We start from the raw sequence: 14003 nt of genomic DNA, 5'->3' as shown, positions 1-14003 counted from the left end.
TGCTTAAGAGGTGCATCAGGTTCGGGGTAATCAGTTTGAGTGGAATTCAACGCAGGTCAGGCTTCTCTAAATGAAGTAGAAAATGGTGGAAGCAGTAACGAGGCTGGGAAACTGGTTCAGAGTTAGTCTCCTTCTTCCTAGGGTGAGGATATCTCTGTTTCTCTCCTGGAGTACACCTTGGCAAATCTGAGAAACACAATGATGGTGAGCCATTGGGGCAAAGAGAACACATGTAAACTTGCTCTAACTTCCCAGCCATGACGTGATGTCCCTTGAAACGGCAGCTTCTTCTTACTCGGCCCCTTTCACACAGCTCCACCAGAACCCGTTTCTACACTCGGACTCTGTTTCTCTCTCACTAGTCTCTCCAGCTTTCCCCACTGCAGCATGTATTTAAACTATTCCTTTCAGGTCCACTCCCCTTTGGGTGTTTGAAACACGACCTTTCATGGAATGGTAAGGAACATTTCCTTGCCAAGGAAATACCCATTAACAAATATTCATTCAGGTTTTTAAAAATTTCAATTAAATTTTCAAACATGAAATCATATCTCAGTAAATTAGTTTTTCTCAAGATAAGTAGCATGATTTTTCCTTTCTTCTTCTCTTTTGTCTGGGCTAAGGATGTAAATCATTAGCAAATTATATAAAGCTAGCAGAGTTTGCAATTATTTTATGGCATCAGTAGTTGCAGGTTTCCCTTGCCAAGTCACCAGAGAGCTTGTGACAGCAACATAGCTAGCTAGCTGTTGGGCTGGGGCTGTAGCTCATTGGTAGAGCACTTGCCTCCCATGTGTGAGGCACTGGGTTCGATCCTCAGCACCACATAAAAATAAATAAAGATATTGTGTCCAACTACAATTAAAAAAAAAGTATTTAAAAAAACATAGCTAGCTGTTGACTTTCAGTGTATATAGTTCTTCAGGCAGATTGGGAAAATCGTCATGGTGAAAATAATTATATACTTTCCTTCAGGTGGGTGTGAATCCAGATGGTCCCTGGAATAGAGCTGGTAAGAACCTACTCCAAGCATCTTCCATTATCATTCCCACTTGGATAAACAGGAAGGAGCCTCTTGACTTTGGTCACATGGTAAATTTTACCTTATATGTATTTTACAGTAAACAGTTGATGTGATCATGAGGATATACAGATTAATGAGGGTTAATACACAGATATGCAGATAATCAATATGAATTAAATTCATGGGACTCTGGAAAGTTCTGATGTCTTGCTCCTGGAAGGAAAAGTATTCTCCATTTCTCCAAAATAAGTTCCAATTTTTTTTTTTTTTTTTTGCTCTTTAAAGGTTTTACTTCTCAAAACTTTTCTTTTTAATTTAGAAGACTGAAGAAAATAAAATAGCAAACACTTTTTTAACCAGGCCTTTCAATCATCAGGACTGAAGACTTCTGGTATATGGAAGCAAGGTCCAGTGAAATGTGGATCCCTGTAACCGTTAACACAGAGAAGCATGTTGTGTCAGTGTCCACGACTCTGGTGTCTGGCACTTACTAAATGCTTGTCAAAAGCAGGTTGAATGAGGACAACAATGCCAGTGGAGAAGGGACGAACATTTTTTTTTTTTGGTGGTGACACATGGTCTCTCAGAGGTAGGAGCCTGCTGCTCTAATTGCTGCATTTGACCTTTCACCTTTCCATGTTGATAGTGGGTTTAGTTAAAGACCAAGTGTTAAATTTGTTTGGATTTGAATTTATTGTTGAATTTTCTTCTGTGGGGAAAGGAAGTTGCTGGATGGAAAAGTACCATTACAGACGCTTTATCAGCTACCGTAGGAAAGCGTGTTTTCAGATACTTCAACTCAGGTACTTGTAACATGAAAAAACAGGGTCAAAACTTGGCTTATCAGTGGCCATCTGAGAGCACTGAAGTGACTCCTGAGCATCGTGTAGGCTCCAGAATAAACCCTGGGTTCAAGTCCTGACTCCAGATATGCTGGCTCTGTGACCACTGACAAATTTTGTAATCTCTTTAAAACTTAATTTTCTCATCTTTAAAACTGAACAATGCCAGTACTTGCCTCTTATGGTTGATTTGAGTTTTACTATACATGTGAGCACTCAGAATGGGCCTGGACAGAGTCCATGCTCAAACACTACCAGCAACACACACTCTTTCCTCAGTTTCCTAAGAAATTGAAACAATAGCCAGAGAGTTCCCTGAATTCTTCAGATAATTATGGCTATGCAGACACAGATGCCCAATATAGAAAAAGGGAAGTCATACAAAGGAGTAAGAAACTGGAGGGAATGATAGTTTCAGAATTCTCTTTTAGATTCTTCATAACAGGAGATGAAGAAATTTGAAAACAATCCAACTCTTCCAGGGCAAGGTAAAGTGCTTGCTTTGGGCTAGCTCTTCTTTTGGACCAGCTCTCCATCTTTTTGATTAAAGAATTTCCATAGTCAAAGCATTCCCTGGAAACCTGGGAAGGCTGAAATAGCACTAACTGCAAAACCTCCTGAGTAGAGGAAAGGAAAACTTTGCTCTGATGAAGCCACCTCCTGCAAGGCTGCACAAATGCCACCTTTACAATGCCTCTCTGACCACCATTCTTTGAATTGCGATTGTTACCTACTGCTTTCTTCTGCTCCTTGCACTCTATCCCTCCTTCTTTGCTGCATTTCTTTTCTCCATGGTACTTAGTATCTCCTAAGACATTCTATAATTTGCTTATCTGTGTGTTTACTGTTTAAGGCAGTCTCTCTTTGCTTGAATTCAAGTTATATGAGAACAGAGAACAGTGCTTAGCACATAGTTGGTGTTCCCTAAATATTTGTTGAAGTGATGAAGGACTAAATGAATGAGTTAGTGATTCACTGAATGAGTGAAACTGGGTGAGGGTATGGAATGGTTCAGCAGGCCTTCACCTATTCTAATTACTTGGATTGCTCATGCTTCTAAGATCCAATCAGACATAACAGCTAGGAAACAGAGAAGTTATCTTCAGTAGTGCTTTTAGTTTCATTTGAAAGCTATGGGATGGACTTAGGCAGCCAAGGAATTCTTGTATACCAGCCTTCTCCCTCCTGAGTTCCTGCACCAAGTGATAGAGACAGGAGGTGGCTGGTCCTGGTTGCTGCCAGCACTCCAGCACTGGGAGGTTGCTGAGGATCTGTGGGAAGCAAGCTTGAGGGCAAATTCCTCTCCAGCACATCTCTGTCTCTGCCTCTGGGTGGGGATTGGTTATAAATGGTGCAAAGCTTCATACCTCATTGAACAGAGATGTGTGAGAGTGTACTCTGCACTGTCAGATAGCTTCTCAGTGTCCTGTCTTAGCAAGCTTTATTCTCTGACTCTTCTGATCAATCTGTCAGTGGGTGGGAAGTGGTAATGAGAAATCCTACGATAGTTTAGTTTTTGTTTCCAAAAGATGAGACCTACCCACCTCTGACCAGTGGAAAATGCTTAGCCACGAAACAGTCCTGTATAAGGTACGTGGCTTTAAAATAACCAACTGCTGACAGCCATCACCAGAGATATGAAAAATTGTGCTCTAAATGTATAATATGAACTGTTACGCATTCAGCTCTCATTTGTTTTTAAAAAATCAATTAAAAATTAAACCACTTACAATAACCAGAATGGAGTTATAGATGGAAACAATCTTCTATATATCATTGACTCAAGAGCCATATACAAACTAGTCCCTAATTGTCTCTGCTGCCCTTTTTCTGCAGTGCCTAGACCACAGCCAACACATACAGCAATTTGTCATTGCCTTCTCCTGTTTTAGCACATACTTGGAATGCCTTCTTTTCCTTTGAGCCTATTTAATAACCCTTGGATCTTTTCTGACTCAGCTAAATTTCTTCCTCACCTGCATGGTTTTGTTTTGGGTAACTGGTTTCCCTCATCTCACCCTCTCCTGGACTGCACTTAATCCACATCCCATAATCATTAGCTCAGTAGTCTTGCCCTGCTCCACATTTGTAGATTGGATTGTGGCTGCCCAGCATTGTGACATTGTCAAGTCCCTGTGTCTTTCTCAATTGTTTTCTTCTTTGTTTCTCCTCTTTAACATCAGTTTCCTCCATCCCAGTCTGATACTAGAATAATCATGTTAAAAGAATAAAAGTGACCATATTATTTTTTTAAAAGCTTTTGTTTCCCCATTGTCACCTATGAGATAGAATCCAAATGCTTTTAGCTTCATAGTCAAGACCCTTTCCCCAGCTCCACCTATTCATCCTTTAAAAATCCTACTCAATTTTTCTACACCATCAGGCTCATAGTTCCCTAATAAAAGCCAACATCTAAAACTTCATTTATTTATCAGTCATTTATTGAGCATCTGTTACATTTTAAGGATCAATGTTGGGTATTAAAGACATAAAGATGAAAAACCTCAAAGAACTCAAGGAACTCTCAATCTCATGGGAAAAATGTGACGAAGAATGAATAATCACAGTGCTGGAGGATAAACACAAGGTTGAGCATGCACAGAGTACCACGGGAACAGGAAGGAAGGTAGCACATTATTTAATTTCAAAAGAAGGAAGTTAGGAAAGTTTTTGTGAATGAAATGATAGTAATTAACATGTTTGTTTCCCAATTTAACTCTGAACTCATCAAGGACAGAAACTGTATCTTAATTATTTTTCTATCTCTTGTAGCTAACAAGAGGAGACTGAACTAAAGGGACTTTAAATAACTTCCAAACCATATTCTTATTTTAGGAAATATCATCAGAATTAGGTAAGATGAAGTGTCATGATGAACCTACTTTCAAATGGGCTCTGGAGAGAAAGATAATAGATAAGCCGATTTTCTGAAATATGAATAATTTCTATAACCTGATTGTGTACCTAATAATACATCCTGAATTAGTCTTTCATCTTTTTGGTATACTTGAAAAAATTTTCCTAATTAAGAGATGAAGTTATAGAAAAAGAATTAATGAAGAAAATTTCTTAATGCAACAAACAGGTAGCCATCCATAGCTCTACATCAAACTGTTGAGTTTCAGGGCCCAGTGACTCAACACAGGCAAAGTTGGAGTACCAGGAAATCCTCCTAGCATAAATAGGATGATAGTTTCACAGTGAGACTAACATGAGCAAGTTCTGTAGAATTTCACAGAACTAAACGGTGAGTCCCAAATTACAAAGATGCACACATCTCTGGTTTTGATGTGTGAGAAAGATTAGTAGGTCTTGCAGGCTACAATGGCCTAGGAACGTGTGCATGAGAAGATGTGCTAAGCTTCCTATCACAAACTATACGTTGAACATGTGTGTTAAGAGTTTCTTTTTTATTAATTAAACTTTTTAATATAACTTTGGGAAGCAATGCTCATTCTAAAATTTAGACATTCTTTGGAGAGAACAGGCCAGATATATAGGTCAGCATAATTCTCTGAAAATGATTACCTTGAAAAAGAAATATGTTTGAATGCAACTTAGTCCATGCCTCCAGAACCTAAAATAAATTAAGCTCACTTGATAGGAGTTTTAGACCTCAAAATTCCTTTTGTATATACATTAATTTAAAAATTTTTAGTATTATTTGATTTTTATTGGGAAGGATGAATATTTATGCTATCAAAGACATTTGCAATTCCTTATCCTGGAAATTAAAAGTTGTGAATACGGACTTTGTGCCATTCCCTGTTGGATGCTAGAATACGTCCCACTCTGGAACATTCCTCCATCTTATTCTGGGACTAGCTTTGCTGAAATGGGGATTGGAACCAATAATCCCACTGTTTAGGGGACAAGTCCTTTCTAGACGTGTCAGCTCACTCAAGGCTCCATCAAGCCAGGGAATATGCACTCCATTTGGAAAGAAGAATCAGGGGAAGTTTGTTTTACACCAGAAATACCCAAAAATTATTTACTATGTTATTTAATATGTTTTGTCTTCAAATTCATGTATTCATGTTAATCTTTAGTTCTGAAATAAATATTTCCCCTTTTACTTTTCTTTAGTTCTAGATTTTTTAAAAAGAGAACAATAAACTTCACCATGATACTTGATCACCATTGTTTCTCATCTCTTATAGCAGTTCTTGTATACGTTTCTCTTATTTAGAAATTTCCCTGATAGTATATTCATATGCAGTATGTGTATGAGGCAGACCTAAGGTATGTATACCTAAAAATCTTTTTAAGTCTTCTTTTTAAGTGAAAATGTAAGTGGATATATTCAGAATTATCTTCCTTCAATAATTTAAAAATATAATTCATTTTCTTTTTGCAACCTCTATTGTTGTTGACAAAGCTAACCACTCCCTGGGTGGTTCTCTTCCCTTGGAGCATGGTACATCTGTAGGCCCCCATCCTCCCAACCAGATTGGGCTGACAGTGTAGCTGATGTCATTAGGTACTTAAGCCAAAGCTTTGCTCTCACACGAGAGCCTCCATTCAGTTCAAGGGCCTATCTGACTTTAGCTAGGGAAATGGCTTAGGATCTTGGTATGTGAAAGTTCTAAGCTTGTTAGAACAAGCTCAGGTGAAAGAAGCTGCTGGGCAGGGATGCTAACATGGTGCCAGAAAGTAGCATAAGGTTTGCAACCGATCCACTGTGGCAAGACTAGTGTGCACATGCTCACAGAGCCAGGCATAGCCAAGACAAGCATTTGCCTTCCTGTTCAGTTTTCTCCCACAAACCAATCTAAATATTCAGGCTGGGGTGATACACAAGAGACACAAGTATTTTTCAGAATGTCTTATATCCTTTCCTGTAAGACTATTTGGACCTTAAAGAAGGGAGGTGGATGGTGTGGTGAAAGTCAATGACTACTGTCAAAAACTTAAATAGTAGGAAGTCCTATTGGTATAGCCAAACTGCTACCCACCTCAGCCATTCATCATTCATTAGAGTCATTCTTCGGCCCTTGTTACATCAAGTCCTGTGCTAACTGCATACCAGGGATAGAAAGGAGAGCTCGCTCATGAAGAGCTGAGCCAGTGGTGGGGAAAAGATGATATCAGACCCTCATACCCAGGACGAGTGCTCTGAGGAGAGTGTTCTGAGGCTTCATGTGGCCTGTACTCTGCAGACCTAGAAAAGGGGTTTGGTCCGTTTGGGGTTGGAGGAGGAGTTCCAGGAAGGATGCCTTGTTGGCGTAATGACTGAACCGAGATTTAAGGATGAGCAGGAATCAAATAGAGAAAACAAAGAAGGAAAAGTGTTGTGGGTGAAGAAGTAGGATGGACCCGAATGCATGGGGCCTGCTAGGCTTAGCAGGGGATTTTGCTCTTCAGCCTGTGGGCATGGGAAACTCTTGAGGGTTTTGTAAGCCTGAGTGTAGAGGTGGTGTGACTGCTGTAGCATGTGGGAAGTTTCCCCTGGGCTACAGCATGGAGGGGTACTGCCATGGGCAGGCCTGCCAGTGGCAGCAGTATGTGATTTTTCCAGGAACTAGAAACATGTTAGCCATGTGTTTGAGTGGAAGCTAAGCTTCCTAACACAAGCCAGTGCAGCCTGCTTTGAAATTGGCTGTCTGCCTATGCATACCAGCAGCACAAAGAACATTTCCTTTCCTTCCTGAAGTTTCTAAACTTTAAAAGTTTATGACTGTGCTGACTTCTGGAATTGATCATTCAATCTAATTGCAGATACAGTTCTGAGACTTCATGTGGCTGATCACCTAAAGGCTCTGTTACTGATGCTCATGCTGGGCTCCTCACCCCTGAGCTGCACTGGAAGCTCCTGGGAGACTTGTTGGAACACAGGCTGCCAGGCTCCACTCTCAGAGTTTCTCATTCAGTTGGTCTAGTGGGCCACACAGCACTTTGCCTCACATAGGTAATGGTGATGATGTTGTTTGGGAACCAGGCTTTGAGAACTACTGCTCTGATAGTGGCTGCTCATTAAGACCAGAATAGGGGTCTCCAAACTGAAGAGATCAGTTTATTCCAGGTGGCCCTAACGTGGACAAGTTTCTTAGTCTGTGTCCAGGGACTAAGAAACACCAATCCAGTGTCTTTGGCATTTATATCAGGCCTGGAGTTACACTATCTCTTTTTCCTTTTATTTCCAGCTGACTCATTAAGCCCTAGCCATATGTAAATTTGAACTTTTCAACAGAAATAATTCTGATTTCCACATTGTTTATTAAAACATCTGAGTTCACCTTTAAAGGCTACTGGCCAACATGCACTCACCTCTCAATAGTGCAGATAGTGAGAACCTGTGGTCTGTGCTGTGTGTGCTCCTCCTCTCAAGCTCAGAAAGTACCAACTTTGTTCACATGCTGTGGAAAGGTAGCTGCTAAAAGGTGGTACTCTTGTCCCTACCATCCTTCCTCTTCCTCCTCCTCCTCTTTTCTGTGCTGGGGCTCAATCCCTGGGCCTCTTACATGCTAGGCAAGTGCTCTTCTACTGAACTACATCTTTAGCCCATTCCTCCATCTTCTCATATCAAATGAATGTCTTGAAATTCATGTTCTCAAAATATCACCAACTAGAATGTGTTTTTTTTTTCAAGTTAAGACTCATCCTAGGAGGTGAATAACCAGAGTGCTAATGAAACCTCTATTACATAATTTTCTATAGCATAGAATGCAATCATCAGGGAAGGGTTTCCCCAACTCTCCACTCCGCTCCCTGCTCCAACTTCTTCTTGCAAAGTAAACAGCTTTTCCCTTGTCATGCCAGCAGCTCCCACAACCAGTTTCAATCTGTCATCTTTCAGTTTGCACTTGCTTCAGGGAAGAGGCTTCCCTTCCTACATGGCCTTGACCTGCCCAGGACCGAAGGCAGGAGGAAGATTATCTGTGACCCAGCAAACTCCTTCCTCCTAGTTCATGAGCCCTGGTGATACTTTTGTAGCTACATCATGCTCTTAAACCATGGAAGAAAGATTTATGTGGCTCAAGGTATGTTCTTTGGTAAGGAAAAGTGCAGCTCTGAAAATTGGCTGTCCTCGGGGGAGAGGTGCTTTGTTTATGCTATGTCATTAGCTGGTTACAAGTCAACATAAAGGGAAAGGATCCTCACTGGGATGAGCTGAAATGCAGCCTCAGCACAAGTTGAGTGGTTTGTTACTTGGAGCTGTTCTCATCTATGTTGTCTTTATGCCATCTTGCCTAAAAATGCATAAAAGATGATATCAAGAATAAATGATTTATATTTCTTTCATTGTGGAAAAACCCTAGGTTGGAATAATCTAGGGTTTGCAATGGCACACCCTGTACCTTCTACTGAAAACATGATTTTTCAGATCATTTTTTAAAACACCAAGGAGAAGCTGGTCACAGTCACCCAGCTCTACATGGAACTTTAAAAGTTTATGACTGTGCTGACTGAAGACCATGTGTTTCATGGTCTTCAATCCTTTTTCTTCCTTAAATTTACCCAAAAACTTTTTTAAAAATTGATTTTGTAAAAAATAAATGACAGCAGAATGCATTACAATTCATATCACACATATACAGCACAATTTTTCATATCTCTGGTTGTATATAAAATATGTTGACACCAATTCGTGTCTTCATACATGTACTTTAGATAATGATGTCCATCACATTCCACCATCCTTGCTAACCTCCTGCCCCCTCCCTTTCCCTCCCACCCCTTTGCCCTATAGAGTTTGTCTATTCTTCCCATGCTCCACCCCTACCCCCCACCCCACTATGAATCAGCCTCCTCATGTCAGAGAAAACATTCAACATTTGTTTGTTTGTTCGGGATTGGCTGACTTCACTTAGCATTATCTTCTCCAACACCATCCGTTTACCTGCAAATGTCATGATTTTATTGTCTTTTATTGATGAGTAAAATTCCACTGTGTATATATCACACATTTTTTTATCCATTCATCCACTGAAGGGCATCTAGGCTGGCTCCACAGTTTAGCTATTGTGAATTGTGCTGCTATAAACATTGATGTGGCTGTGTCCCTATAGTATGCTGTTTTTAAGTCTTTTGGGTATAGACCAAGGAGGGGGATAGCTGGGTCAAATGGTGGTTCCATTCCCAGATTTCCAAGGAATCTCCGAACTGCTTTCCATATTGGCTGCACCAATTTGCAGTCCCACCAGCAATGTATGAGTGCACCTTTTCCCCCACATCCTCTCCAACACTTACTGTTGTTTGTATGCATAATAGCTGCCATTCTGACTGGAGTGAGTTGAAATCTTAAAGTGGTTTTGATTTCAATTTCTCTAATTGCTAGAGATGATGAACATTTTTTCATATATTTGTTGATGGATTGTATATCCTCTTCTGAGAAGTGTCTGCTCAGGTCCTTGGCCCATTTGTTGATTGGGTTATTTGTTTTTTTGGTGTTCAGCTTTTTGAGTTCTTTATATATACTCTAGAGATTAGTGCTCTATCTCATGTGTGAGGGGTAAAAATTTGCTCCCAGGATGTAGGCTCTCTTCACCTCACAGATTGTTTGTTTTGCTGAGAAGAAACTTTTTAGTTTGATTCCATCCCATTTATTGATTCTTGGTTTTAATTCTTTCACCAAAGGAGTCTTATTAAGGAAGTTGGGGCCTAATCCCACCTGATGAAGATTAGGTCCTATTTTTTCTTCTATTAGACGAAGAGTCTCTGGTTTAATTCCTAGGTCCTTGATCCACTTTAAGTTGAGTTTTGTGCATGGTGAGAGATAGGGGATTAATTTCATTTTGTTGCATATAGATTTCCAGTTTTTCCAGCACCATTTGTTGAAGATGATATCTTTTCTCCAATGCATGTTTTTGGAACCTTTGACTAATATAAGGTAATTGTGTTTTTTGGGTTAGTCTCTGTGTCTTCTATTCGTACCATTGGTCTACCAATCTGTTTTGGTGCCGATACCATGCTGTTTTTGTTACTGTTTTTCTGTAGTATAGTTTAAGTTCTGGTATAGTGATGCCACCTGACTCATTCTTCTTGCTAAGGATTGCTTTAGCTATTCTGGGTCTCTTATTTTTCCAGATGAATTTCATGACTTTTTCTATTTCTATGAGGAATTCCATTGGGATTTTGATCGGAATTGCATTAAATCTGTATAGTGCTTTTGGAAATATAGTCATTCTGATAATATTAATTCTACCTATCTAAGAGCAAGGTACATCTTTCCATATTCTCAGATCTTCTTTGATTTCTTTCTTTAGAGTTTTGTAGTTTTCATTGTATATATCTTTCACCTCTTTCGTTAAGTTGATTTCTAAGTATCTTTTTTTTTGAGGTTATTGTAAATGGGGTACTTTTCCTCATTTCCTTCTCAGAGGATTTGTCACTGATATACAGAAATGCCTTAGATTTATGGGTGTGGATTTTATATCCTGCTACTTGGCTGAATTCATTTACTAGTTCTAGAAGTTTTTCTGGTGGAGCTTTTTGGGTCTTCTAGGTATAGAGTCATATTGTCAGCAAATAGTGCTAATTTAAGTTCTTCTTTTCCTATACATATCCCTTTAATTTCTTTCATCTGTCTAATTGGTCTAGCCAATGTTTCAAGAACTATGTTTATTAGAAGTGGCATCTCTGTCTTGTTCCAGTTTTTAGAGGGAATGCCTTTAATTTTTCTCCATTTAGAATTATGTTGGCCTGAGGCTTAGCATAGATAGCTTTTATGAAGTTGAGATATGTTCCTGTTATCCCTAGTTTTTCAAGTGTTTTGAACATGTAAATGTGCTGTATTTTGTCAAATGCTTTTTCTGGCTATTTCTAGACAGAAAGAGTCAATAGACTCTTATCTTTGAGTCTATTGATGTCATGAATTACATTTATTGATTTCCATATGTTGAACTAAACTTGCACCCCTGGGATGAATCCCACTTGATCATGGTGCATGATCTTTTTGATATGTTTTTGTATTCCATTTGCCAGAATTTTATTGAGAACTTTTGCATCTATGTTCATTAGAGATATTGGCCTGAAGTTTTCTTTCTTTGATGCATCTTTGCCTGGTTTGGGGATCAGGGTGATATTGTCCTCATAGAATGAGTTTGTAAGTGCTGCCTCTTTTTCTATTTCCTGAAATAAATTGAAGAGTATTGGTTTTAGTTCTTCTTTAAAGGTCTTGTAGACCTTAGCTGTGTATCCATCCGGTCCTGGGCTTTTCTTGGTTGGTAAGCTTCTGATGACGTCTTCTATTTCATCACTATCTTCCTGATTCAACCTGGGCAAATCCTATGACTTTAGAAATTTGTTGATGCCTTTGATGTCTTCTATTTTATTGGAGTATAAGTTTTCAAAATAATTTCTAATTATCCTTTGTATGTGATATTACCTTTTTCACCAAGTATGCTGGTAATTTGAGTTTTCTCTCTCCTTCTCTTCGTTAGCATAGCTAAGGGTCTGTCAATTTTATTTATTTTTTCAAAGAACCACTTTTTGTTTTGTCAGTTATTTCAGTTGTTTCTTTTGTTTCAATTTCATTGATTTCAGCTCTAATTTTAATTATTTCTTGCCTTCTACTGCTTTTGGATGCTGTTTTTTTTTTTTTTTTTTTTGCCCCCTAGGGCTTTGAGATGTAATGTTAGGTCACTTATTTGTTGACTTTTTTTAAGGAATGTACTGTTAGGCTCCAAACTTTAGTCCCATCTCCCTCTCACTTAGCAGTTCCCAACTGTGGGACCTCTCACTCCCAGGCTCACACCAGGTAGGTGGTGCCCTTGTCGCACTGCACATCTGCCCAACTGAGAGCTGTTTTTATGTTGGGTGTTCACTGTGCCAAGTTATTGCCACTGGGGAGGAAGGAGGGAGTTGATACCTGGTATCTGGCCAGATGGAGATCCAATCTGAGAGCTGACCCCACCAAATATGGTGAGAAAGGTTATCCAAGATCGAGGCGGTCTGCTTCCAGCACTGGGGTGTCTGGTGAGGTGGGGGGAGCGGGGTGATGGTGTTGTGCTGTGGGTAGGTAGTTGCTGAGTAACCTGCGTGGGAGCGGATAGCAGTCCAGAGTTCTGCAGAGATGCTGATAGGTAATTCTGCTAAGCCGCTTGAGAGCCATGTATGGGCTAGAACTGTGGGCTTTGGGTTTAGGGAGCCAGGAGTCCAGAGTCCTACACAAATGCTGAGGCTCTGAGCCTGCACAGGGGGCACAGCACTGGTGATTTCTTCGGAAATCAGCTGTTTAGGGGTTCTCTTATACTCTCTGAGAGGCAGTATTCCGACTAGGTGAGATCTGGGTCACGGATCGACACAGTATGCTGCCTCCCTCTGGCCCGCCATCTTGGAATCCCCAACGTTAAATCTTTTTTGCGGTTCTTTATCTCTTGACTGCCATGCCACTTTATGTGAAAGTCAGTCAAAATAATGCATAGATGTTAAGAAAAATGATCAACACACCCAAAATGCCTCATATTCAGACTCTATACTGGAATGCAGCTTGACTCATAGACTATTTTGTGGAGTGTTTGGATGGCTGACCTTTCAGTCCTTTCCCACTCTTAAGATTCTATATGCCTAAACTTCATTTTAGCATTGGAGGAAGAAATGAAGGAGTTTTTTCATGTTCCTAATTCTAATTCTAACATCTTTTCATAGATGCATGACTCTCTTTTGAAGTGTTGGAGTCTTAAGAGTAGAGCACTTACACACTACTCTGATCAAGATTACAATAATACTACTGAATCAAGATGGCAGAGTGAAAGGAGGCTGCAGATCTCAGCTCCTCTGCAGTTTGGAACCAAAGCAGTGAGAAGAGCTGATAGGTGAGGTGTGACAGAGGAATACACTGAGATGCAGTATTAGGCTGTCAGAGACTTGGGGAGACCTAAACATTCTGGTTACTGGAACAGAAAGCAGGGAAGAATTTGTTAGCACTGAACCTGCATCTGCAGCATCCAGACAAATCTGAGGAAGAAAGGGAGCAAGAAAGAGAGGCACAAATGATAAGCTTACTTCAGAAACAGCAGAAAAGAAAGTGACTGAGGAAATGCAGGAGTTGCAAAGCTACCTGGTGCCTGGAAAGTGACACGCTTCTCTCAATTGGTTGGTGGAGAACTGTGACAGGCAGCCATTTTGCAAAGATCAGGCTTAAGGTAGCACCTCTGGAAAGGGTTAAGTCACTACTGCTTCATCCCACCTGGAGA

At 40.0% G+C, this 14003-nt stretch overlaps 1 long non-coding RNA gene across 2 annotated transcripts in view; it reads left to right on the top strand.

Annotated features, from left to right (window-relative positions):
* LOC125618665 overlaps positions 1-14003 on the top strand; it is a 203014-nt gene that overhangs the window by 176186 nt on the left and 12825 nt on the right. Inside the window, exons 4-7 of one of the 2 annotated variants that reach the window (XR_007350019.1) lie at positions 976-1092; positions 1401-1613; positions 4639-7774; positions 8663-8846. This is a non-coding gene — a long non-coding RNA (uncharacterized LOC125618665). The remainder of the gene's footprint in view (positions 1-975; positions 1093-1400; positions 1614-4638; positions 7775-8662; positions 8847-14003) is intronic. The other variant, XR_007350020.1, reaches the window with a different exon arrangement.

Source organism: Marmota marmota, unplaced genomic scaffold, assembly GCF_001458135.2.
Source record: "Marmota marmota marmota unplaced genomic scaffold, marMar, whole genome shotgun sequence".
In the NCBI taxonomy this organism is placed as follows: Eukaryota; Metazoa; Chordata; class Mammalia; order Rodentia; family Sciuridae; genus Marmota; species Marmota marmota.
Note: the sequence above shows the minus strand (reverse complement) of the source record. Positions and strands in the feature narration are given on the sequence as shown.